The sequence below is a fragment of the Jaculus jaculus genome, chromosome 10 (genome assembly GCF_020740685.1).
Source record: "Jaculus jaculus isolate mJacJac1 chromosome 10, mJacJac1.mat.Y.cur, whole genome shotgun sequence".
Lineage (NCBI taxonomy): Eukaryota > Metazoa > Chordata > Mammalia > Rodentia > Dipodidae > Jaculus > Jaculus jaculus.
In genome coordinates this window covers 87601869-87628091 of record NC_059111.1, presented here as the reverse complement: position 1 = coordinate 87628091, position 26223 = coordinate 87601869, and the positions used below count along the sequence as shown (strand labels likewise).

Here is a 26223-nt window from a genome sequence, read left to right as displayed (position 1 = left end):
AAAACTTAGCAGTCATGGCTATGGTTTAATTTTTCAGAAGTTCTTTTATAAGTTTTGCAAGTATATGTAGTGTGTTTTTCATAGCCAGCATAGTGCTATGATTTTTTTTTTTGTATGTGGGTGTGGAAATAAAAAACCCAAGTAGCCTTTTTGAATTCTTACTTTAAACTTTACATCCTGTGATATGTTGAATGTATGTCCCCATAGACTTAGGTTTGAATCTTGAGACTCAGGTGAGTGGAGCCCTACTGGTGATGAGGCATGTCACTGGGGCCAGATCTTGAATCCAGTCCTAAGGTGTTGGGAGAGTAGTTTTGGAGCTCTGGCGGTTGGTGCTGGTGTTGGTGTTTGCTTTCTGCAGTTGTTTCTCTCTGCTTGGACATATGGAAATAAGCATCTGCTTCTGCCATTGGTGGAGTTTTCCTTGGATTTTGTAAGCCAGAAGCTGCTTCTGGTTAGTTGTTTGTCCCATCAACAAGGAGATGACTGCAACACAGTTGGTATAATACTGAATGAACTACTTGCCCTCTTGAGTGTTCATTGTCCTCATCCACAAAATGGAGGCTTAAGTGAAATGGCACCGGTAGAATGAGCAGACATCAATATTAAATATAATGAAATATGGTTACCAGTCTTATAAAATAGAAGATTAGAAGTTGAAATAGAAAAAAATATTTAAGATTGGTAAAGTGGTTAAATAAAGCAAAAGGTAAGTAACAGACTAAGAGACAAAAATCACAGGATATACACCAGATGTAGGATTATTATGCAAAAATATACTATTTCTACATTTAGTTAGAAAACAGTATCCAACTCACAAAAATAGGAACAGACAATTCACATGTGAAAAATTCTTCGCTCAGTATGATAGAAATACAATTAAGGCCAGATGTCATTTTGGTACCATAGCAAAACAAAAATAAGTCAAGGCTTCCAAGTAATTTCTAGAGACCTAGTGATTAAGGATGTGTCGAATGGCCTTTGAGAGAATTTTTAGATAAAAGTTCTATCCAGGTTGTACAGCAAAGATCTTTCCCAACACAACCTTTTGCAGAAATAAAACAACAGTCAGAGCAAAAACAAAATTTAAAAATAGAAAACTCTTATCTTCCTCACCTTATGAAAAAAACCACAAAGTCTCTCTCTTATCCCCTTTCATACCCAAATCTGGAGGCTATCCAGTTTAGGAAAAGCAGAATTCTGAGAAGGGAATAGGTAATTTGAAGGCTAAATGTCCTTTTAATATTTTCTTAAATTTCCTATGTTCATGCATAGTTAAAGATTTGGCTATTTATCTCTGCTGGGAATTAAGATTGCTATTGATTTTTTTAAGTACCCCAAATTGAGGCAGTCAGAGAACCTTCCCACAGCACAGGGCTTCAATTTCCCCAAAGGAGCATTATGAGGAAGTCTTCTCTGGTGGTAGACTGTGTGGCTCACACGGAATCCCAGAGAGTGTGTCCTGGAAGGTGATACACAGAGTGGAGCAATTTTCTCTGAAAATGCTTCTATTGGTCACTCAATCATCAATGAAGGAGAGTTGAATGTGACAGCTTTCAGGACAGAAAAGTTCTGAAGAAATACTGATTCATGCATAGAGGGTATGACAAGTAGACAGCCGGGACACTTTTGGACGGTACATGTAAGGCTTGTGTTCCTAGGATGGACATAGTGCTGCCAACAAAGCTCAAAAAGAGAAAGTGGCTCATAAAAATGCTGGAATGAAGCATGTATTTTAAGCTTACAAGGGATAAAAGGTATAATGAAATAATAAGTTTACTGCTTGGAGATGATGGTGCAACAGGATGAGTTATCAAGAAAAGTTAGAATAATTAAAAAAGCTAGTTATCTTCTATTTTATTCTTTCTAGCACAACAAATAGTCATCAAATAGCAAAGGGCTATTAAAGCAATATGAACAGCACAAAGAACTAATTGGTTTCTAAGTTAGATGAGGAGGTAACAGGCACTTTCACCTTGGTGGGTGCAATGGAACAGACATAGATGTTCCTGGGTCCTGAAGGGATATGAAGACTGGGCTCTGGAAATGGCTATGCTCTGTGAGCATTTATGGAACATAAGAGGAATCTGAAGGTGAACAGATTTTCAGCCAAACAATAAATTACTGGATGTTTAGTACAATATTCATATTAGTCCAAAATCATTCAGTAATTTTTATGAGGGAAATAAGCTAGCTATACATATCTCATACTAAGACATACTTTGGAGGAGAGATGACAGAACCATTCTAGAGGAACCCACCCTTTAGTGCATGCATGTATATGTGCAGGCATGTATGTGCCATGTGTGCACATGGTGGTCAGAGAACAACCGTATTGGTCAGTCTTCTCCTTCCACCTTGTCTGAGGCAGAGGGTCTTGTTGGTCACAGCTGTGTTCACCAGGCTAGCTGGACCATGGGCTCCTGATGGTTCTCCTGTCTCCACATCCTATCTTACCATAGAAGTGCTGGGATTACAGACAATCAACTACTGTAGTCCCACTACCACTATGCCTGGCTTTATGTAGGTTCTGGGAATACAAACTCAGATGATCCTCATGCTTTGGCAGTAAATGCTTTATCTACTGAGCCAGCTCGCCAGCCCATAGATTAACCTACTTTTATTTCATCAAACATTTCCTTAAACCTACAGAATTATAGTTACAGAGGAGGGGGGGAGGGAGAGAGAGGGAGAATGCATATGAATGCAGGAATGTGAACTGCATGAAGGCACTACTAGGTAGGTCTAGATAGGTTTGCAGTTGAGTAAACAGTCATAACCAAAGATTCCTGGTCCAGGCAGAGATCTGTAGAACATTCCTGAGCTTTTATTTGGCTCCATTATCTACAGTTCATTGAAAACATATTAAATGATAGCTTACATAAGGATATGTTTTCAAACTCAGCATATCAGCATAGTATTAATATTTCAGTAACTTCTAGAGATTTAAAAAAGGAAAAGGATAAAAGGTAGAGAGTAATGAAGCTAAATATACAATTCAACAGTTATTCTTGAAAATAACTTGAACAAGCACAGGACTTGTAAATCTTACTTGACTGTGCTTACACAGAAAAACCTGGGCTATGAGTTGACCACACGGTTGCCTCATAGTGAGGTTAAGCCACTGTGTGGTTTCTCTGCTTAAAAGAAAATGAGCCCCACACAGCAAATCCCATAAACCTAATGCAATCCCGAGCTCCATTAACAGGAAACATGTGTCTAGTTCTCAGGAAGGGATAATTTTACTACTTTCCTCTCGTATTGGACATCTTCAAAGTAATAACAATGCTTCTAAGTGGGTCAGCAAAGATGGTCAGTGGGTCTGGGGACAATGTGACATGAAAAGCCTAGAGAAGAAGAATTAAGGTCATTGTCTTACTTTAGGCATTTAGAAGTAATGCCACGAAAACGATATAATTCTACTGTGTGTTGGATGGAAATAGGCTTAAGTTGATGTGAATTTTAGCGAGATGGTGATGATTCTTTTGATTTTAAGCCACTAGGGAGATTTCAAAATAATATGATGGAATTAACTTCATGTGTTAGAGGTCTTCAGAGCAGTACTCATTTAGCAAAACTTTCATGAGCCACCTATTTTGTGTTGAACACTATTCTAGATGCCAGTGGTAGTCAGCAGTGGTGGATCTCTTGCAAGTGACACGGATAGAGAGTAAAACAATGTATAGTGATGGTATTTCTCCTCAATCTGGGATGGAGGTTTCAGCTCAAGGTTGAAGACCAGAGCAACTCAGTGCTCTGATATTTAAGTTCAAGGTACTGCTGACCCCTGGAACATGTCTCCTGAACCACCTGCTTGGAAGCACTGGATAAGACTTAGTATCACCACTAGATTTACCCTTTACTAGTCAATGTAAGAGGAAAGTCAGTGAGAGGAGTCAATTTTTGGGTAGAGTGTATTCAGAGCTTGGCTATTCCCTTCTCTCCTCATGAGAGCTGAGGGCTTTTTTGTCCCATTTGTAGCCAAGAGAACAGGATTCTCAGGGAACCAATGTTGGGACATGGGCAGAATGGCAGTCAGAATCAGTAGGACTATTTTGATGTTGAAAGACTAGAATGGTGGACATTTCAGAGAGTGGTTATAGAGCCCAGAAGGGAAGTTTACTGTTCTTTTCCACTCCAATCCTGTATAAAGAGAATAACTGGGATGGGTTTGACTGGAACTCACAAAGAGTGTGGGAGTTACGTCTGGAGTTAAGCCTTGGAGATCTTGGGGCAGAGTCTAGGATATGGGTGTGTAGTGTGACTGGAAGAAAGAGGACCTGAGCCCACACATATTACTGGCAGCCCACGGCAGTGTGCAGCGAAGTCCAGTTGTTAGCATGGCTCCACTTGCAGTGTTCAGAAAGAAGCCGAAGGTCAGGCTTGGAGCTCTCTGCTTGGTAAGTCTGTAGAGGAACCACAGCTGCTCCCATGAATGGACAGGGTAAAAGGTGCTGTTCTCTGAAAACACAGTCTCAACCTCAGCATGTTCCTTGCACAGAACCATCCAGAATGAGACACTCTGGGCCCTTTGTCACCAGCACTTAGTAAGAGTCACTTCAGAGGTACTAGTGGTGAGGCTGTGTGTATAAGTGGGTATGGGCAGTAGCTCTCTAAGAACTCTGTGTACTTTTCACTTAATTTGCTGTGAGCCTAAAGCTTCTCTTAAAAATAAAGTCTATTAAAATGATAGCTTATCTGGCAAAGAGGAGCTCTAACTCTCAGAGTTATCTAGAGTTGATATGATTTTAATTGTTAATTAAAGCATCTCTATTCATTTCTATCAGGAGCAGGTCTAGCTTCTCTGTTTTGCAAGATGATAAAAAAATGACTAAATACAGATAATGGAGGCTGATTTTGGTTAACTCTCCTGCAGACTATCTTTAGGCAGGATATTGACTTTCAAAGAATTGTACAAAGCTTGCAAGAAAAATGAAAGAAGTAAATATCAGAGGTATAGGTTATTCCTAGAAATGTTTGCACATGGGACTCTCATAACTCACTTCCTTTTTTTATATAAAAGAGCTTAAAGGACTAAAAGGAAGATAGAGTTTTATTCCTAAACAAGCACATAGTAGAATAAAACCACTCTTGATGGGGAAGAAGACAAGCTGACTAGAGAAGATGGAAAGACTCTCTTTTCTTTTGTTCTTTTTTTTTTAATTGGTGTTTTTGAGGTAGGGCCTCACTCTAGCCCAGGCTGACATGAAATTCACTATGGAGTCTCAGGGTGGCTTCAAACTCATAGTGATCCTCTTACTTCTGCCTCCCAAGTGCTGGGATTAAAGATGTGCACCACCATGCCCAGCTTAAGACTCTCTTTCCTTTTATAAATTATTTATTTATTTATTTAGTGACAGACAGAGAAAGAGGCAGATAGAGAGAGAGAAAGAGACAAAGAGAGAGAGAGAGAGAGGGAGAGAGAGAATGGGCATGCCAGGGCCTCCAGCCACTGCAAACGAACTGCAGACGCGTGTGCCCCCTTGTGCATCTGGCTAAAATGGGTCCTGGGGAGTCAAGCCTTGAACCGGGGTCCTTAGGCTTCACAGGCAAGTGCTTAACTGCTAAGCCATCTCTCCAGCCCAAGACTCTCTTTATTTATTTATTTATTTATTTATTTATTTGAGAGCGACAGACATAGAGAGAAAGACAGATAGAGGGAGAGAGAGGGAATGGGCGCACCAGGGCTTCCAGCCTCTGCAAACGAACTCCAGACGCGTGCGCCCCCTTGTGCTTCTGGCTAGCGTGGGACCTGGGGAACCGAGCCTCAAACCGGGGTCCTTAGGCTTCACAGGCAAGCGCTTAACCGCTAAGCCATCTCTCCAGCCCAAGACTCTCTTTCTTAATGAAATTCTTCTCCTGGGTATGGTGGATGAATTAAGCTTACTCAAAGGTGAACAGTCTGAGGAGAGAAGAGTAATTTAAAGAGGTAGGAAAATGAACCCTATGGAATAGCCTGTGCTGTGTAAGAGGTATAGAACAGTTTGAATTAAACTTTAAGCATACATTTTAAGGTGAATGAGGCCAAGTCTTGATGCCAAAGTGAGACTATCATCAGTCATATGTGGATAACAATTATGACATTTGGCAGTGATTCTAGAAGAGACCTATTGTTTTACAAAAATCAATGATTGAAATAGTACCACTAGGTACTGTTGGTTTCATATTTCTATCTCACAAGCAAAGCTTTCTCCATAAGTTTGTTAGGTTAAAAAAAAATGAAATGAATACAAACTATAAGGAGAAGTATAAGAAACAAAATTGAATGAATGAGAGAGAATTATGGGAAAGGCCAAGGATTGGAAGAGTTTTTATTGGCAGGGTACCCTGGAGTCAGCTGGAGGAGTCGTCTGTGAACTGAAGTCTTCATGGAAAAAGGCACTCAGTTATGTGAAGACAGGAAGAAAGATATGTAGGCCAGGGCGCCGGCAGTTGCAAAGGTCCTGAGTGGGAAAAACTGGGTCAAGACAAGGAACATAAAAAGGCCAGGATTAATGACAGAGAGAAGGTATGATAGGTGCCGAGGTGAGGGATTATTTTCTGGGAAGCATAGTTGGCTACAGTGATTAATTTTTTATGCATTTACGTGTGTATATGTGTATATATGCATGCATGTGTGTTCATGTGTATGTTTGCACATGTGTGTGTGTGTGTGTGTGCAGATGCATATGTGTGTTTACAGGTATAAGTGCACACTGGTATACAAGCACGTGGAAGCCAGAGAGCGATCATACGTGTTTTTCCTCAGGAATGCTGCCCATTTCTTTTTAAGATAGGGTCTCTTCTTGCTTTGGAGCTCTCCATGTAGGTGAAACTGGCTGACCAGAGAGCACCAGGTAGGCCCAGGTCTGCACTTCCAGAGCACTGGCATGACCAGCATGTACCACTATGCCTAGCATTTTTGTGCGGGCATGAGATTGAACTCAGGTCCTCATGCTTATGAAGCAAGCCACAGAGCCATCTTAGCCCATGATTTTATTCTTGGTGTGAAGTCTTTGGTGGGGGTTCCTACAGGAGAATGGTGTTGTCTGCTGTGCGTGTGAGAAAGATTTTTGAGTGCTCTGTGCATAACAGACACGAGGAAAGCAAGAGTAGAAACAGGGAAGCGAATTAAGTTGCAAACAGCTCTATTTCCTGCCTTATGCATTAAAATATCAGCTGATACTTGTCTTCCTTAATGATGAACCTGGAGATGCCCCAGAAAGCAGAGGACCTCCTGATGGTTAATACTGGGTGAGTCACTCTGTGTTTCCCTCAATTGTAAGATAACGGCTATTAAGATGTTAGCAGCTGCCATGGATTGGGTGCTTATGACGTGCCATGCGCCATGCCAAGCATGTAGATGAATCTTACCTTATTTAATCCTCTTGAGAATGTGTCCCAGTACTGCTGCAGAATAGGTGGTGGCTGGTAATGGCCAAATACAAGACTTGACAAGCCTATGTTTAGTCAAGCAAATTATTAGCCGTGCAGTGATTTTAAACTAATTCCACATTTGACTAAATTTCATCTTTTAATAAATATGGCAGAATGGCAGAACTAGATTTGGAGAAAAAACTTTCATATCACAATGAACACTTGAAATGTTCTTTTCCTAGTGAAGCAATATTTGACATCACAGCCATCATCAAGATTATATGCCATAAAATTATGAAGTTATTTTCTAAAATGTACTTCATATGTAATGATTTTAATATTCTGGTATTTTATGCAACATAGGACAATAACGTAACCTACTATTTGTGGAGGGCCTCATTATAATGAGTACAGGATTCCACAAAGCTGTACAAACTCTGAATGAAAGGTGAGTATGGATTTAAAATAGGAAATTTTTGTCAGCTGAAGAGTTTTTTTTTTTTTTTTTTTTGGTCTGTCTCCATGAATTCAATTTTACAGTTTTCACTTGATGAAATGATCAAAGTCTCTTACTTCTAAGCTAACATCCCTTTGAAATGCAAAATTAATAGTTCAAACCTTAAAGGAATGAATAAGCACGGTTTTAGGTTTCCGAATGTGACTAGTTGTTGTGAATATTTGAAAAGAGAAATTTCTGTTTAAAAATAAGTGTCCAAATTGGAAAAGTAACCCGATTCTCTCCTGTACAGGTAGAAAGTGTTCTCCATGCTTTGTCCCCTTGGTGTGCGTTCTGTGTGGCTTTATGAGTGCTATGAGGTTGCTGCCGCCAAGAGGTGATGAAGACTTCCAAATACGTTTTGCCACAATCATAAACTCTACACCAAGAATAAATAAACAGGATTTCACAAACATTTTGAGTCACTTTTAAATAAAGGGAAAACACTCACGCTAAAATGTAGTGTCTATTATGCAGAAAATAGCTTGGAAACTCAAATACTGCTGAAAACAAAAGGGGCAGTAGCATTTCTGAGCACTGGAAAAAGCACCCTGTTGGTGGAACTGTGCAGTGCTTTCAGAAATGATGGCACATTCCAGAGTCAGCGTTTCAGTGGACTTGCAGAATGCCAGCTAATACTTTAATATCTGATCATTTAATATGTGTGTTAGCAGTATAGATTGTGCAGTTTCATAAGTATTTAAATGTCATCTTAACATAGGTATTATGTTCCCAAATTTATTTATTTTATATTTATGCTTTTTTGTTTGTTTTAAGAGATAGGCTCTTATGTAGCCAACAGGAGCCTCAGACTCACTGTGTAGCTGAAAATAAACGTGGACTCCTGCTGCATCCACCTGCTAAGTGTTGGGATTGCAAGTGTCTACCACCATCCCTACCTCATTATCCCAATTTCATAGATGGGGAGACAGGTTTAGACAGTATGTAAAGGAGTTAGGCTTGAGCTCAGGTCACTCTGTACTAATTTACAGTGTTGGAAAAAACAATAAAGTTTAATTTGTTGTTAAAATAATCTTGCACTAAAATCAGGGGGATTTTATTATTTAGTACACATTTTTATGTCATTTGCCAGTATCCTTCTTCCACGCTTCACATGTTTCTTTCTAGAAGACATGATACTAGAAACTGTGGGTTTGATTCTTACCTTTTTGCCTATTACTGTGTGGTGCTTGAGCCACAGAGTCATCAATATCTTTATTTTTTATTTTGTTTTCTGTGAGAACTTGAGATATGTGATAGAAACTCATTGCATATATGCCTTAACTTCTAAATGAATTAAATTTGAATAATCTTCCAAACATCTGAGAGATCCTTATAACCAGAGTAGACAGAATTAATTACTGTTTCCAAGATAGGTTAAATTCCTACATCATGTAGTGAACTTCGTAACCATAACAAAATGTATGTTAAAATAAAATAAAAGAAACCTCATCAGTATAAGCAGTATTCTAGGGAAATCCAAATACAGTTTAACCATGACTTAGTATCATGTGTGGACTGTGATCCAGTTAGTTCCTAGGCAGAAAGTTTGAACTGATAAGTGCCATTAAAATCTGTTGCCAAATATTAATTGCATAAAACATAGAACTTGGATAACATATTGTTTTATCAGCATTCAACTCAATTATAAATCTGGAATAGAAGAACCAGTAATAAAAAAGGCTCCAAAAGCCTGAAAAAAAATCTATTGATACATTTTCATTGTACTTTACAGTGTCTTTTCTAATCTAAATCTAATCTTGTAATGACTGCCATAAAACATGACTGGATTTAGTCCATCGAGCATAATGCCTGGCATTCATCATTTATTGAATAGTCTTTTTTTTTCTATTTTTTTCTTTCCATATCTGTGATGGTTTGAATCAGCTGTCACCATGAAATCATATGTTCTGAATGCTTGGTCCCCATCTGATGGCAACTTGGAAGGTGGAGCCTTGCTGGAGGAGATGGGTTGCTGAGGGTGGGCTTAGGGATGTTATAACCAGTTCTCCCTTGCCATAGTTGGGCTCACTCCCTTGCTCCTGATATCCATCTGCTGTGGCGAAGGAAGGTAATGTGGGCCTTGTCTGGAAAAACACTTGGTTACTCACCACAACTGGATGGTAAGACTCTATTGCTATAGATAACACAGTATGAATAGGCTGGAACTGAGGTGGAAGCCAGCTTCCTGCCTCCTAGCCAAATTAATGATGCAAGGCACTGACGCTGGATGCTGGGGGAAGTAATTAATAGTGTGAACAGTAGATCCTGCAAAATCAACTAGCTGGGCACGATGTACCCATGGGTGCAATAGTGGCACAAGTTATGGAGGTAATAAACTTTTCTCTGATTGGATATGAGGCCAGCTCAGTGGGAGGGAATCCATGCCTGGTCCTGAGAACTGAGTCAAAATGGTACAGCTCGGAAGGCCATAAACCTACAGGGAAGCTTCCACTGTTTCTTGGCTAAATGGAGATGTTATACCCATACGTTCTAAATATCTGTGTTTATCTCCCTTGATCAATATGGCTCTCGTGGTTTAGAGAAGCTATTCTTTAAAGATGGTTGTGAATACCAGGGAGAGACTCAAAACTCATCAAAAGGACATGAAGAAAAAGCCAAGTGCCTAGAACTACCTGAGTTATCTCTTATCACATCTGGAAGACCCCAAGAAATACTGCTGAGTAAGCAGCAGATTAAATATGTGTGTTGCTCTCACTGCGAGCCAGGGAAACTTCTCTATGGAGATGGTGGAGGACACTGAAGAGACTCACAACTCATCAAAGCAGAAAAGAGGAGGCTTCCAAGAGCTTAACACTAAAGGAGATTTCTAACATGCCCTCCAAGGCTCAGGGTTTATTGTGAAAGAGGGGGTGGAAAAAAAAATCTAAGAGCCACAGGATGGCAATGTGTACAGTGGAGCACTGCCCTCCTGACTTGAACTGCCTGGAGCATTAAAGACCCCACAGTGACTACCAATGCCCACACTGCAAAAGGCCTCAGGAGAATGGGGATGGGGAGAGGCGACACAAGATGAAAAACCGATGGGAATATGGCCAGCTTCTAGTACATTCACATAGTAAAGTTCACAATAAAATTTACATAAAAAAGGAGAGTAGAAACTATCAAGGAGGGAGAACAATTTAACAGTTTAGATTTTTGGCCTATTATACTTCTTTGAGTGAACTTACTTCTTATTTTTTTCTTTCCTCCCTTCCTTCATCCTTCCTTTCCTCCCTCCCTGCCCCTTTCCTTTATCTTTTCATATTTTGAGATATTGCCTTGATATGAAACCCAGGATGCGCTAGAACCTGTGATCCTTCTGCCTTAGCTTCCTTCTAGGTGCTGGGATTACAAATGTTTGCCACCATATCTGGCTCAAAGTACATTTCTTTAAACAGGCTCTCTGTAGTTTTGGGACTACAGTTCCTTCAAAAGAGCAGATGTGTGTGTGTGTGTGTTCATGCATGCACACATGCATGGGCTCAAGGTCTATTGATGAGGGCAGAATTTTAGTGGAAACATTACTGGCCATGGCACTTTACAGTGTAGAAGCCAGGATGTACTCTCTGCTTCTCTTCATATCTGTCTCTGTCTCTTTCTTCTTTAAATATTAACTGCTGTACTTGCAATATCTGCAAGTGCTAGTGAGTCTAAGTGGCTTTCTCCTACAGCAGCATTTTGAAAAATTTGAAGATGTGATGTCTTGTGAGCATTTAGAACTGAAGTTGAAAGATTAAAAGGTGTCTGGCAATTGTACATCACACCATTGCTTATCTCTTTTTCAATAATGTGCTGTTCAGCACAGCACACACTCCCTTAGGAAGCCAAGTGGCCTTTCTTCCACTTCAAAAGAGAGCCTTAATTTCCTTCCTGTATCTATTCTGAATGGTAATAGTACATTGAGACTCTTGTTTCCTGATTTATGCTGATGATTAGGGCAACAAAGGAATCATACAAATTTGGCCACTCTAACATAAAAAAAAAATGAAACATTGTCTGAATAATTACAAGGGTAGATAATGGCAACTCTGTCCCCTCCACCACATTCTTAGGAGTAAACCGACAAGGCAATACATTTGTGCTAACAGACAAATGAACTGAGATTTTTGAAACTGGCCAAGAAAATGTTATCATTCATTGTTCCTGCAGGAAAAATGTGAATTCTAAGTGTCCATAAATATTACAACCGCTTTATCACTGTGGTCCTACTTATAAATGCTCTGCTTTCACTGCTACTTGCCTGCCAGCCTGCCCTGAGGGAGGTGAAAGAGCCAGAGATGCAGCATTGGGAGGTGACACTTGGTGAGCCCTGATGCTCCTATGGGCTGGATGGGGGTGGCGGTGATAATTTGCTTTGTTTTTGTGCTGGTTCATGGTGATGGGGGCAGAAGGCTGTGGGGCAGGCAGTTGTGTATAAAGGAATAACAGGAAGATCAGAGCAGCATGGATTCATCAGGGTTCATCGCTCTGTCCTTAACTCTCCTGTGCTCCATGCTGTGTTCTATCATATCTCCTGCCCCCATGTCTGTAGGACAGGGAAGGAAATTCATTCAAATGCTCTTCTGGTATGGCTTGGTGATTATGTAACAGTAATTTGAACTTTTGAAAATTCTTACTAGGTGTTATGCTATTTTTCATTAATGGGTGTAATTGAGTTTTCCACCCCCACCTTGGATTCCGTATGTTTGTAATATTTGCTTTAGAATTTAAGCAGAACCACGCTTTATGATGCACTTCATTAAGTTAGGATCTGTTCCATGGGAACTTTTACTTTTACTTCTGCTTCCTTTAATGAAAATTTCTCAAGTGCAGTTCAGTGTAGAGAAAGGGCAAAAGAGAACAAAGATACTGTTTGCAGATAGCTTACTACATTGGTGTAGGCAGGACTTTAGGCTCATTCTGTTTGTTTATAGAGGATCCAATTTAATACTCACAGAATATAGGTATTCATGCACCAAAGCTCAGACAGTTTGGGTAACTTGTTTCTGGTAATCCAATTAGCATTTGAAAAAGGATTCATATCCTAAGGTTTGGGGTTTCAAATCTCTGTTAGACTGAAGACACACCTTGGAGTGAATTTTTTGCTACACTGGGCAGCCTTATAGAATGTTCAGGGTAATGATTCTTTGTGTTTACAATGCTTGTCTAAGCTGTCTGGAGCCAATTTTACATACCCTGCAAAATGGCAATGACATGACAAATCAATGTGTATAATTAGTAAAAAGAAAATGTTGAAAATCTATTTATGTCTTAGTAACTAAAAAGGTGCTGGTCTCCTGCCAATTTGACATACAGTTTTGGAGTCAGAGACTCTCAGATACTCCTTTCCATGGTACTTAAGATAAATAATTCTATTTAAGTATCCATAAACCGGCCACAGCACAAAGTTGAGCTCTTATACAATACTCCCTTGACTTCCTCATACAGTCTAGAGATCGGTGTTACAACCATGGAGACAGTGTCTTTCTCAGTGAGTATGTTGTGATATGACAGCTAGATGTTTTTAAATGTATTAATTTTCTGAAGTTTAAAAGCTAAACAACTTCCACAGGATCCCATTTATAGTTCCAAAGCATTTTACTAAACATGGTAATGCAGTGCATGTATAGCTTGATTATTCTGCTTGTGTAATGATAGGAGTATCTGTGTTGTAAAAGGAGATCTTGAAATCATTTTCCAACTCTGTCCGTATCATCACTATCTTGATCTTAACAACTCCTTCTATTCCACCACAACCTTGTGTCACCTACGGATTGTATTTTACCTGAAGTAACAGAGATTAGTCTATACTGACTCACCTAGGTAGGAGTGTCCTTTGTCCCACATAACAGCAAACATACACATAGGAGTCTGGAAGAGGTGTGTTGGCTCAGGGATATCATCAAAGTTCCAAGTGTCCTCTGATTGTCACTTGTGTCTTCTTTAGTAGGTGGCTTTATTCTTTTGGTTGTCTCCTAATGACAAGATGGCAAGTGTACTTCCAACCTTGCCAAGAAGAAAGAAAAAAGTGAGGTGTCAATCAGGAAGGGAGTGTGTTGTTTTCAAGAAACTCTCCAGCAGCCTTCTGCATGTACTTTGTTGGTCAGGGTTTCTTAAATTCACACTTAGCTATAAGGCAGGCTGCCAACATGAGTAATTTAATTGAGCTCATTGATACCCCCAAGATACAGATTTCGGTTAGGAAGTATGACTGTGAATAGGTATTAGGTAATTAGTGAAATTGGTTCACCTGGCTCTAACTCCAACCCTGAACTATGTGCTCATTGAGATGCTGAACTACTATAGAAAGTGTTAGAAGGAAGAAAAAAGGAGACCTCGAGAGTTATGGATGCCTCTTTATGGCTCTGATCGATATGATTTCCTTTTCTTTAGCATTGTGATGCCAGTGCTCTCTTTTAATCTACTGTCCCCTTTGCATCACCACCACCACCATTATTATTTTAGCTGCCCATTGCCAAGTAATGCTGTTTTCTGAGAGTGACCTCTGATGCTCTAGACAAGATCAGATTGACCCTTTCATCTATGCCCATAACACTTGGGCCTTGCTTTTTTGCCACCATTATATTTATATGTGTGTGTGTGTGTGTGTGTGTGTGTGTGTGTGTTTACTTGTCCAAAGCCTTGGTCTCTTTTCCACTAGACTGTGAACTACAGGGGAGCAGCAGCCACACTGATCTTGAACCTGGAAATCCCTCCCTGCCTAGTGTATAACACGGTGCTTGGGACAGAGGCTTTCCTCAGTAGATATCTGTTAAACAAATTAACAATGAATGGGTAGATTTTATTAACTTTATTCTCATTTCCATTTCCTATGTATGTATTTTTGTCTTCTTGCATTAAGTATTTTAAGTGCTATTATTCATATGTATATAGTGTTCATCTATATCTATATCATATCATATCTATCTATCTATCTATCTATCTATCTATCTATCTATCTATCTATCTATCATCTATCTATCACCTTTTCTCTGTCCTTGCTTTTATTTCTGGCTTATTCTTCTTCCTTTTCAAGCAGGCCTTTCCATTCCAGTTCTTTTATTCAGATTTCAGTATCGCAAGTCCTGCTGCTCCTTCACTGGAATGCCTCTCCATCACTGCAAACTCAACAGGTTCCAAATGACACTCATCAGATCCCCATCTCAATTTCCCAGTCTCCAAAGATAATGACACCTTCCAGTCACTTACATTTGAAGACTTGACGTTATTTGTGGCAGCACGTATTTATGTCATTAAGTGCTGTTTCTTTAACTTGGCAAATAGCACCAGCTGTTCTCCATGCTCATGGCTGTCACCTCAGTGTGCAGTGTGTTGGCTGTAGATCTTGGTATATGTGAGTGATAGCAAGGCCAGGGGGGCCAACTGACCAATGTTCCCTGTAAAGCAGGAGTACTTCTCTGCTCTGGTAAATGCACTTACACACCGTGTTTTGGTGCTTGCAACTCATGGGAGAATCAATTAAGATAACCTCAGGTTACTCTGCAGTAACATTTAAGGGGATTTAGCTACTTAAAATAGACGATGCATTTTATGATGATAGGTAAGGACACTATTGATGAAAAAAAAAAAGCTCATGAAAACTCTATTTTAAAAAGCTATTGAAGTTTGCTTGCAGTAATAAAGGGCTTTGCAAAGACAGATTAGATGGTCCCACTCAATCAACTTTATAATACAGAAAATTAGTGGCAACTTATTGAAATTAATAGGTATGAAATTTAGAAAAGTTAGCACAATAGCTTTCCAGATTATCTCATTAATCAAGGCGTTCAGTTTTATTGTACAGAAAGATAGTAAATCATATAAAAAAGGATTGTTTCAATAAGTGAATGAGGCAGTGTCCCTGGTGCCAAAATGACTTAAGAAGGGAAAATATTACAATAAACTCCCTGTTATCATTTACAGAAAAACAAACAAGCAAACAAACAAAACTACTAATAGTTAAAAACAATTCATGTTTGGAAAAACTGAATAAACAAAACCACATTTTACCATGAAACTTTCTTGGTGCCTATGTAGTATGTGGTGTGTAAGGTGTATGCCACATCCTGTGAATATTCATTGTTGAAACCAAGGAAACATCAGGTATCCTCTATTGTTTGCTACCGTATTTCTCTGAGACAGAGCCTTACTGAACCTACAGCTTATTGTTTTTTGGTTAAAGAGGCTTTCCAGGGAGCTCCAGTGGCCTCCCTGTCTCTACTCCCAAACCACTGGGGTTATTGGCATGAACAATGACACCTGGCTTTTTACATGGGCCTAATTGAACAGGTCTTCATGTGTACACAGCACAGCAATCTTACTCACTGAACCCTCTCTCCATCCTCACAAGCATGAAACTTTCAAAAGTGTCATGTGAACAGACAATGTTTGCGTGACTCAAGCTTTATGATCACTTAACATTTCAGAAATGTAGGAATCACCTTCCATGTTTCCCTTTTAGCCTAAGGGTAGGCTTGGTTTATTTAGTTTTATTTTCCTGTTTAGAATGAGAGAGTGGGCAGGCAATGGTTTATAATGCAGTTCATTTTTTACTCCATTGCATTTGTCATGATGAAATTTATCTCATCTTTGTCTCTATGATGTTCTTTGGGATAGATATTCAGAAATGTAGGGCACAGAGGCTCAGATTCATTGATGGTTCAGGGAATATAGTCACATCATTTTTAATTTCCTCAATTTTACGCACTTCTCTTGCATATTGGATACTCAAGTATCCCTTTGGTTATGGTGATTATATCCAGATAAATATTATATATGAGAACGATGAAGCTATGTGTTTGCTTTCAAATTTGCTTTGGTTAATTCTGTTTCTTTTTTAATTTTTTTGTTCAATTTTTATTTATTTATTTGAGATCAACAGACACAGAGAGAAAGACAGATAGAGGGGGAGAGAGAGAATGGGCGCGCCAGGGCTTCCAGCCACTGCAAACAAACTCCAGACACTTGTGCCCCCTTGTGCATCTGGCTAACATGGGACCTGGGGAACCGAGCCTTGAGCCGGGGTCCATAGGCTTCACAGGCGAGCGCTTAACCGCTAAGCCATTTCTCCAGCCCAATTCTGTTTCTTTTAATATATCTAGTGTTAGAATGTAGGAATTAAGGCCAATCTTAGGTTTCTATCACAGTGCTAAACCCATGGGAGGATTCTTGTCTTGAACAGGATACCAGAGATCTAGAATCTATTCTTCTGTATTGGTGCATGCATTTCATTTCATGTGTGTAGAGTTTCTATATTTCTAATAAGGTAAATGTTATTTACCTTATTTATTTATTTATTTACTATGGAAAGCATTTGTCATCAAGAGAAAGTTGAGTCTTGAGAACTTGGGCAATTATGTTAAAAATAATGTATGCTGATTTGTATGATAAAAACAGTGAGAGAAGCTGGGTATGGTGGTGCATGCCTTTAATCCCAGCACTTGGGAGGCAGAGGTAGGAGGATTGCCATGAGTCTGAAGCCATACTGAGACTACATAGTGAATTACAGGTCAGCCTGGATTAGTGTGAAACCCTACCTGAAAAACCAAACAAAAAAACAGTGAGTGAAAGGCACACAAGAGACCCAAAAAAATATGTGCTTCAACTTTTTTCTTTGAAACTCATCATCATGGATGACTCAGGATGGATTATTATAGTTCGTATAGTTAATTCGGTCAGTCTGATTGGTTATAATTATACAACACTAAAACAGAAATTTTTATTTCTCATATGGTTGGACTGACATTTTATGCATATCCAACAAGTCTTCTTTATGAGCATGAAATGTGTCATGCTAGCTAAATAGGAAAGTCAGCTTTATAAGGAACATACACTTTCAGCCATTATTTAGGGGCCTATCTCCACCCAACTATCCCAAGTCTTGGAACTTGTAGATTGGTTTTATAATGATTATGTGATATACAGCCAATATCATGTACTGAAAAGTCAGAGGATTCTTTCTCTTCTTTGATTTTCTGCGTGAGTGTGTGTGTGTGTGTGTGTGTGTGTGTGTGTGTGTGTGTGTGGTGTCCCCTCCTGTGTTGAAGTACACTTTCTCTGGATACTGGTTGTTGAGTTATTTTCATGTTGCCGGAAAAAGGACCTGACCAAAAAGCAGCTTGTGGGAGGAAAGAGTTTATTTTGGTTTAGAAACTCAATAGGAGGCTCCATGATGGCAGGAGAAAACTCGGCATGAGCAGAGGCTGGACATCACCTCCCAGCCAACATCAAGTGGACAAAAAAGCAGAAGAGTGTGCCAAACAACAGCAAAAAGAAACTGGCTGTCTGTAATGCCCATAAGCCTGCCCTCAATAATACACTGCCTCCGGCAAGGCTGCAATTCCCAAATTGACACCAGCTGAGAACCTAGCATTCAGAACACATGAGTTTATGGAGGACACCTGAATCAAACCACCACACTAGTCAACTGACTTTCATTCACAAGGCCAGATGAACTGTGAAATTGATACTGTAGCACAAAGAAAACATCCTATCTCTCCTATCTCATTTAGAACTATCCCCTTAAAAACAAATGACAAGAATAACTTAATTGCCTAAAGTCTTTCCCCCGCCCTAGGTATATAGTCTCACTCTGGCTCAGGCTGTCCTAGAATTCACTATGTAGTCTCAGGGTGACCTCGAAGTCACAGCAATCCTCCTACTTCTGTCTCCCCAGTGCTGGGATTAAAGGCATGAGCCACTATGCCCAGCCGAGTTTCTTTTCTTTCTTTTTATTTTTTTTTCCAAATATGCATATCCAGGTGTGGTGGTGCATGCCTTTAATTCCAGCACTTAGAGGCAGAGGTAGGAGGATCACTATGAGTTTGAGGGCAGCCTGAGGCTACATAGTGAATTCCAGGCCAACCTGGGCCAGAGTGCACTAGTGGGGATTGAATTCAGGTCCTTATGTTCGTGAGGCAAACACTTTGCTCACTGAGCTTGCTCCCCAGCCCCACCTATAATTTCTTTGTCATTCATTTTAGAATTTAATCAAAATTTTAAATATTATATTTTAGAAATGAATATAAATAGCATTTTTCAAGTATTTAAACTAGATATTTTATATCCTTAGTTTCTTCAACATGAGAACATTGTACTATGGGTTCAATATGAACATTCTCCATTTGTAGGAAACTGAGAGCTTAAGTTGTTTGCTAGCAAGTTGAGGTCAGCATTTCATCTTAAAGACCATGTTTCAAATGTACCAATCCACAGCCAGACCTCAAATTTGGAGAAGACGTTTTAGAATGCCAATAGAGTATGCATCCTGAGTAGCTGTAGGACAGAACTTTCAGGAAAGTGTTGCTGATGGCGGGAGTTTTAGCTGTCAGAGAAGTCAGAGTCTTGGTCATGATCGTGTAACAAATGGATGAGAGAAAACTGCTGTGGTATGCTACAAAAATCATTTTGGCTCTATGAATGCAATTCCTTTCACCGTCTTTGAGGTCAGTGGGCTCTGGTGCCGGCTTTGTCTTCCCAGTATCCGCAGGCACCCTGCCTCTCCATCTTTGCTCTTGTCATAATGAATTACCATGTTCTGGGAGCCCAGATGCTGCCTCCTCTGATTAGCCTTGCTGCACTCCAAGGGGAACGCTCCTCTGCATTTCTACAGTGGCCTGTAACTCACGAGTCGTCTACTCTGTCATCTCACTGGAGACTTTCAGCCACCCTCTGAGGCGGGCAGATGCTCTCGTCTTTTCATTTAGGTGCTTGTATGCCAATTTGCTTGGAGTAAACTTTCAACTTTAGTATGTTGTCTCATTGGTGAGTTTGGCTTCTCTCTTGCATGTTGTCAAACTTCCAGTAAGAGTTTAAATTCCATGAAAAGAACTGATTTTAAGTTTTATGTATATCCCTTTAATTATGCACCACCCCCCACATACAGCATAGTGATTTCTTTTTTTTTTTAAATGTTTTTTTAAATTTATTTATTTATTTATTTGATAGCGACAGACACAGAGAGAAACACAGATAGAGGGAGAGAGAGAATGGGTGCGCCAGGGCTTCCAGCTTCTGCAAACGAACTCCAGGCACGTGTGCCCCCTTGTGCATCTGGCTAATGTGGGACCTGGGGAACCGAGCCTCGAACCGGGGTCCTTAGGCTTCACAGGCGAGCGCTTAACCGCTAAGCCATCTCTCCAGCCCCAGCATAGTGATTTCTGAAAACCAGCACCAGACCAACGAGCCAAACAAAAACCAAACTTTAAATTCAAATGTGTAACAGAAAAACATGTATTGTTCTTTCTGGTAGTCACCAGAAGTCACAGGAGTGACATTTTTAGTCAGCGGTTACTATTCAAAACTATGGTCGGCAAGAAGATGGTCACTTGGCATCTGTGGTTGTATTATTTATACCATGAAAACTGGCTAAGGTATACCCTTCATCCCTTCCTATCAGGAGCCAGTCATCAGGATATTCCTGGAAATCAAGCTTGTCACAGGACAGAAGCAACTTTTTTTCTTTCTCCTTTGTGGATTAGCAAATAGCCTGGACCAACCAATAGTTCATGCTAGATGAGAAGGTGGGAGCAAAGTCACGTGGTCTTTGTTGTCCTGAAGCTCCAGGCAAAGGAAGAAGGTTTACGTTCACTGTAATACACCAAACTATTGGAAGCACAGCGAGGAGGAAGGAGCATCACTGTAAGCTGGCATCTTTGCATCAGCCTTATTCTTCCCAAACATCTTTGATTCAACCAGTAAACTGATGAAGCTATGGTTACAGGGCTTGTAAAGACTGTAAGGCCACAGGTAGACTCAGCACTCCTGATTCAAAGGGTTACATGTCACAAAGACCTAATAAGCTTGCTTAACTGAGTGTCTGGAACTGAAAAGTCTCCAGCATTGCTTGCCTTAGCAGGAGCCTCATTGACCCCCAACCCTCCAGGCTTTTTCTTATCCCTTCTCTGCCCTGCTTATTTTGTCTTAATGGTATTTTCCCTTCTGGTTTTGATGGATCTAAACAATGTAAAACTTATACACCATCCAAACCCTGAATCGTTGAGATTTGTGACAAAAAGATTAGAAAGCTTCACATTTTTGTCTCTGTTTTTCAGGTGATGACATTATTTTTCTCCTTAAACAAAGAGTGCATGGAATAAAAGGGAAATGACATATCTTATGAGTTATTAAATATAGCTTTATAGTAAAAATAATTTTGAGTTATTCACTTCCAATTATCATGAACCTCTAGTGATTCTATGTGTTGAGAAATTAAGAGAGCAAGCAATGCATGATCATCACAGAAGCTATAGAATGAACTAAAGGAAAAACATTCTTAGAAGAATAAGCAAAAGCTTTTATTATAACATCAGAGGCAGTAAAATGCTATTTAAGTGGAATTGAAGGCCCAAATAGCTGCAATTATGTGGTATTGAAAAATTTTTCACATTAAGAAAAAATAATATTTTTACTGCCTTTATAGGAATCAAGATTAGGTACAACTGCTGCAGGAGGCAAGCTCTCTGAAACTATAGGAATTAGTGACACCACCCTCTTCCCTCTATTGCAACAGGAACTTTCTTTCCTCTAGGAACATAGTACCTGGCATACTGTATGTGCTGAACAAGAATAAAGACAGTCATTGAGGTACCGGGAGCATGGCACTGCAGGTGCAGAGTGGTCACTGCAGAGGGAGGATGGGTCAGCCCTAGATTGTTGGAAATAAGATAGATTGGCCTTAGGCAGAGGTGTGGAATCACTGGTGTTCAGATCCCATTTTGTGTGCTGCTCAGGAAATGGAGTCTGGGTGAAATGACTGTGACCAGCAGAGAGGCACAGGACTGGGCTTGCTATACCGCTCTTAGAGAGCCGATCTTCTGATTTGCTCTCCTTGATATGTAATGTTACCTTTCTATCCATACTGTTGGCACAAAATGCTCTGATGAAATGATTAATGCTGATTCACAGATGGCTAGTATTTTGTATTAGTTAACTGTTCTATAATTCATTTCAGGTGTGGCAGCTATTCCAAATGTGGACCTGCATGAGAGGGCAGCTAAAGCATTCATGCCACCTGATATATGCATTTGCACTGAGGTAGCATTCTATGCCGAAAAGGAACAGAAAATGTTGACAGGCAGCTTAGAATAAGAATAAAATCTTTGGGATAGTATTGTTATGTTTTCAATATTCATCTGTGAGTATATGTGATATGACACTTGTTGCAAATCTATCTTCAGTAAATCAGACATGGAAATTTCCTATTAAGCATCAACAAAATTTATTTTATTTCCTTTTGTGTGTGTCTATGTGTGTATGCATGTTTGCGTGTGGGGGTGCACTTGTGAAAGGATATGCATTCGTGTGTGTGAAAATTTGTCTGGAGGACATAGGACAACCTTCCTCAGGTATGCCATCCATCTCTTTTTGAGACAAGGTCTCTCATTGGACTGAAACTTGCCAATTAGGCTACGGTAGCTAGTCAGCGAGCTCCAGAGGTCCACCTGCTTCCACCTCCACAGCACTGGAATTACAGTTCTGTGCCAACACACCCAGAATTCTATGTGCGTGCTGGGGATCAAACTCAGGTCTTCATGCTTGCATGGCAAATGCTTTACCAACTCCACCCTCAATGTTTATTTTCACATGTAAGAAATCACCATGTCATTCTTAGAAGACAATAGATCTTGTCTTTTTCTATAGAAGTCTTCGTTAGGCATGACTCAGAGTAAAGAGGAAGAGGACTATAAATGCAAGTCATTAAATACATATATTACAGCTTCATAATTCTGTAGCTTAAATGAGATAGGTAAGTTTACTAAGAACTGGAAACTCTGTGTTTGTGAAGAATAGCTATTTCATTCAAATATAATTCATATACTTAAGCCTTAAGTCATGATTTGTCTATAGGTTTTCACACTAAATGCATATGTCCAAGCTAGCACTATGATTTTATTTTCCTGAATTTTAGTCTTTTTGAGACAGCATCACTCTTTTCAGAAAGAATATATGAAGGACTAGGGCTGTAGAATTCTATAAACCTTACTGTGAATTTAGGATTGTACTGTTTTGTATTCCATGAATTTGTTACTGAGGTCTATAGACTCTGACACTCGAAGGAAATGTCTTTCAAATATTGCCTTTGAATGAATAATACATTGAATCCTTAGAAGTATGTAAGAAAATGAAATTATATCTAAGATAATGAATAAGGTTCAGGACAACAATCAGTAATAATGATTCCAGGGTCCTTTCTTAATAATTGCTTTCTTCTTCCTCCTTCTCTCTACCAACTCCTTCCTATAATTGATTCCTATATAGCAGTGGCTTTAAATATCATGGATACTCAAAAATGGTCTTTGAATTAATGAATGGACACATAAATATGTTTATCCTTCCTATAATCTGTCTCACTCTATTGGGTGTATTTGATTGAAAACCATTTATTAAAGGTAGTTTGTGAGTTACAGCCTTTTTTTTTTTTTCTATAAGGAGTTCAATTTGATAACTTCTGCCCTTGAATTGTACTGAGTGGGAAACCATCCGAATGTTGTTGAATAGAGATTATAATGGGCTCACTTTAATAAATAAGAAGAAACAAAATTAAACATGATGTATGAAAATAAATCCTGGGAAGGAGATGAATATTAACTTGGTTTCCCAAATGTATTATTTTCCTCTTAGCATTTTGTGAATAATTTTTCATATATTGTTTTTAAATGTCATGCATATATAGTTATATCAAGATCTCACCATTTTACCACTTCTTTATTTAATTATTTATATTATTACATTATTTCATTATTGACGTAATTTAGTATTAAATGTATAGTTATTACTCCATATTATTTCTAAATTGATTTACTTTGTAAATAATAAATTTATCTTCACAGAAACTTTAGTACTGTGAAAAGGAAACCAGCAACTTCTGATTAAAATAGAATTCAAGTATAAAAATAAAAGTAATGTGATGAAAATGATATAATTAAAATTTGTCCAAGTTCTGTTGCTTGGGGAAGATTGAGCCTGAGATATTTCCTTAAGAAGTTTGACAACCATTAGAAAAGTCAAAAGACATAAAGATATTAAATTGAGATTTAATTCTATATTATGAGTTGGTGAGTCCAAAGGAAAATTTGTCTCTACACTGAGAAGTATCAATTTCAATAGCAGGAAAAAAATCAACCCCCAACTAATTCCAAATTTGTAGGGTTGTAACTTAAGTTTTACATTAAGTAAAAACATTTTCTTCATTTTTAATTTCCTTTAAAACACATTCGAAATGAAGAGCACAGTTGAGAATGAAGCTTTCATTTTCCCATCATGAAATGTGTTCCTGCTTGACAGCTCACTTAAGCAATGTTCTTGGCCATTGCTCCACGTACTGAGCCAGACCTATACTTCTTGTATTATCAATGCCTCATTGATACTGCCATTCTAGGTGCTATCTATGAAGTTATGATTTATGTTCAAGCAAAAATTTAGTAATACTTTTGAGTCCCATAGAATTAATTAAGCAGGGTATAGAATTAGATGATTTAAAAATTCCAGATTAATGTAGTCACAGATAAAGAGCTTTAGTGTACCAGTTTTGAAGTGCTTTCTTCTTCAGCAATCACTTTGAATTGGTAATGTAAATATGTAAGACATTTTAGGTCATATCTGAAACAAAAACTCTTTGATCTTTTTTTTTTTTTTTCCGTGTGTGTTAGTCTGAGCAGGGACCCCAAGCAATCCTCCTGTCTCTGTCCCCCTCAGCACTAGGATTACAAGCATGTGCATCCACACATCGAAGTTTACATTGGTGTTGTAAGTCATACCAGACTTTTCCTTGGGTGTTGGAATTGAACTCAGGTCATCATGCTCCTCCTCACTGAGTCATCTCTCTAGTCCCAGTTTGATCTTCTAAATTGAAATACAAAATTTCTTAACAAGTAAAGTCATAGTCTGTCAAATTAGCCAACCCCTAGCCCCATGGTCAGTTACTTTAATCAAAGTCAAACTGATTCTGTGCAGAGATGCAAAAGAAAACATTTGAGTTTTTTTTTTTTTTTTATCAGCAGTCACCCCTGACATTTCAGGAAATGATAGGTGGTTTAAAACTCAGCTTTTTCAAAGAAGGCAAACGAAAGATATTATTTGGAAGTTTCAGGTAGAATGGTATTTTGTGTTATGGAATGCTTCCTAATGAGAATTTCATAAATTATTGATCACATTGGTGCAGGGAGAACTATATTAAAAGAAAGTCAAAACACTTGGCATCCTCAATGAGCTGTGGCTATGCTTTCATACCCACGTATGCAGTTAGACACAACACTCTTGAAATTATTTCTCATGCATCCTGCTGACCAATGACTGGTGGTGGTCGGTGAGGAATGGAGGCTGCTTTTAAAATAGCCATGGGGTTTTTGACTACTGTTTTTGTAGGACTAATTGCCTTCAGAATTACAACTCTAAATTAAATGAAGCCAAAGTGTCATTAGAAGACACTCAGGTAAATGTTTTACTTTTAATAGTTTATCTGAACAAACACTGAGAGCTTAAATCTCAGCATAAAAATGTAAGTAGTTTTAAATAATTTAGAGAACAACACATACTTTTCACAAATGCATGGCAAACAATTTAGTACCCAGGTGCTCAGGCATGAGAAATAATTTCAAGACTGTTGTGTCTATCTGCACAAATTTGCTCTAAAATATAGATGGTTAAATTTTGGCCTGTTTTTCTTCCTTTTCATATCCTTATGTCCAGGTGTTTCAAAGATTTTTTTTTTCTAAAAAAGAAGTTCATTACTTAATCAGTCATATGCAATGTGGAGCTACACATGGATGGTGGCTAAAGTTCTTCCCTATCTTTCATGCTAGTGTTGAAAAGATTATATTCAACCCTAGATAGATATTTGGGCCTATATGAGAAATTTCAGCTAAAAACAAATATTTACTCTTTATATCATATAGTGGAATGCATCTTAAAGCCTATACCAGATATAATTAGCCCTGACAAGCAGTGTAGGTGATCTCTAACAACTAGTATATTATAATCTTAAAAGGATTTGGTAAAGTGACTCTTTTAGGAATAAATAGACCATTTTATGAAATAGAAGCCTTGAAAGCTCTGTACAGCCTTGCTTAAAACTCCAGAAGCTATGCAACTTAGGAGCTTTAATAGCAGTTCATGTTATAATAATATCTGAACTGGGCACCTTTGACTCCTCAATCCTATAATCTTATTCGAGGCGCTTAAGCAATAGCTAGGGTGTAGGTTTAAGTTAGAGATGCTTGGTACCAAGATAAAGTTTCACAGGGTGTCTTTATGAAAGCCATGAAAATGCTTTTTCTCATTGTGATTATAAGAAAATTATATTGGCCTTGAACTTTCTAAGAATGCAAAAAAGTTATTCTTCTTTATTAAGATGCTAATCCTTATTATATTACCATATGGTAGTTTGAAAA

At 38.8% G+C, this 26223-nt stretch overlaps 1 protein-coding gene across 6 annotated transcripts in view; it reads left to right on the top strand.

The window, feature by feature from the left end:
* Grm8 (glutamate metabotropic receptor 8) overlaps positions 1–26223 on the top strand; it is an 854699-nt gene that overhangs the window by 266906 nt on the left and 561570 nt on the right. The gene's annotated exons all lie outside the window — the stretch shown is intronic.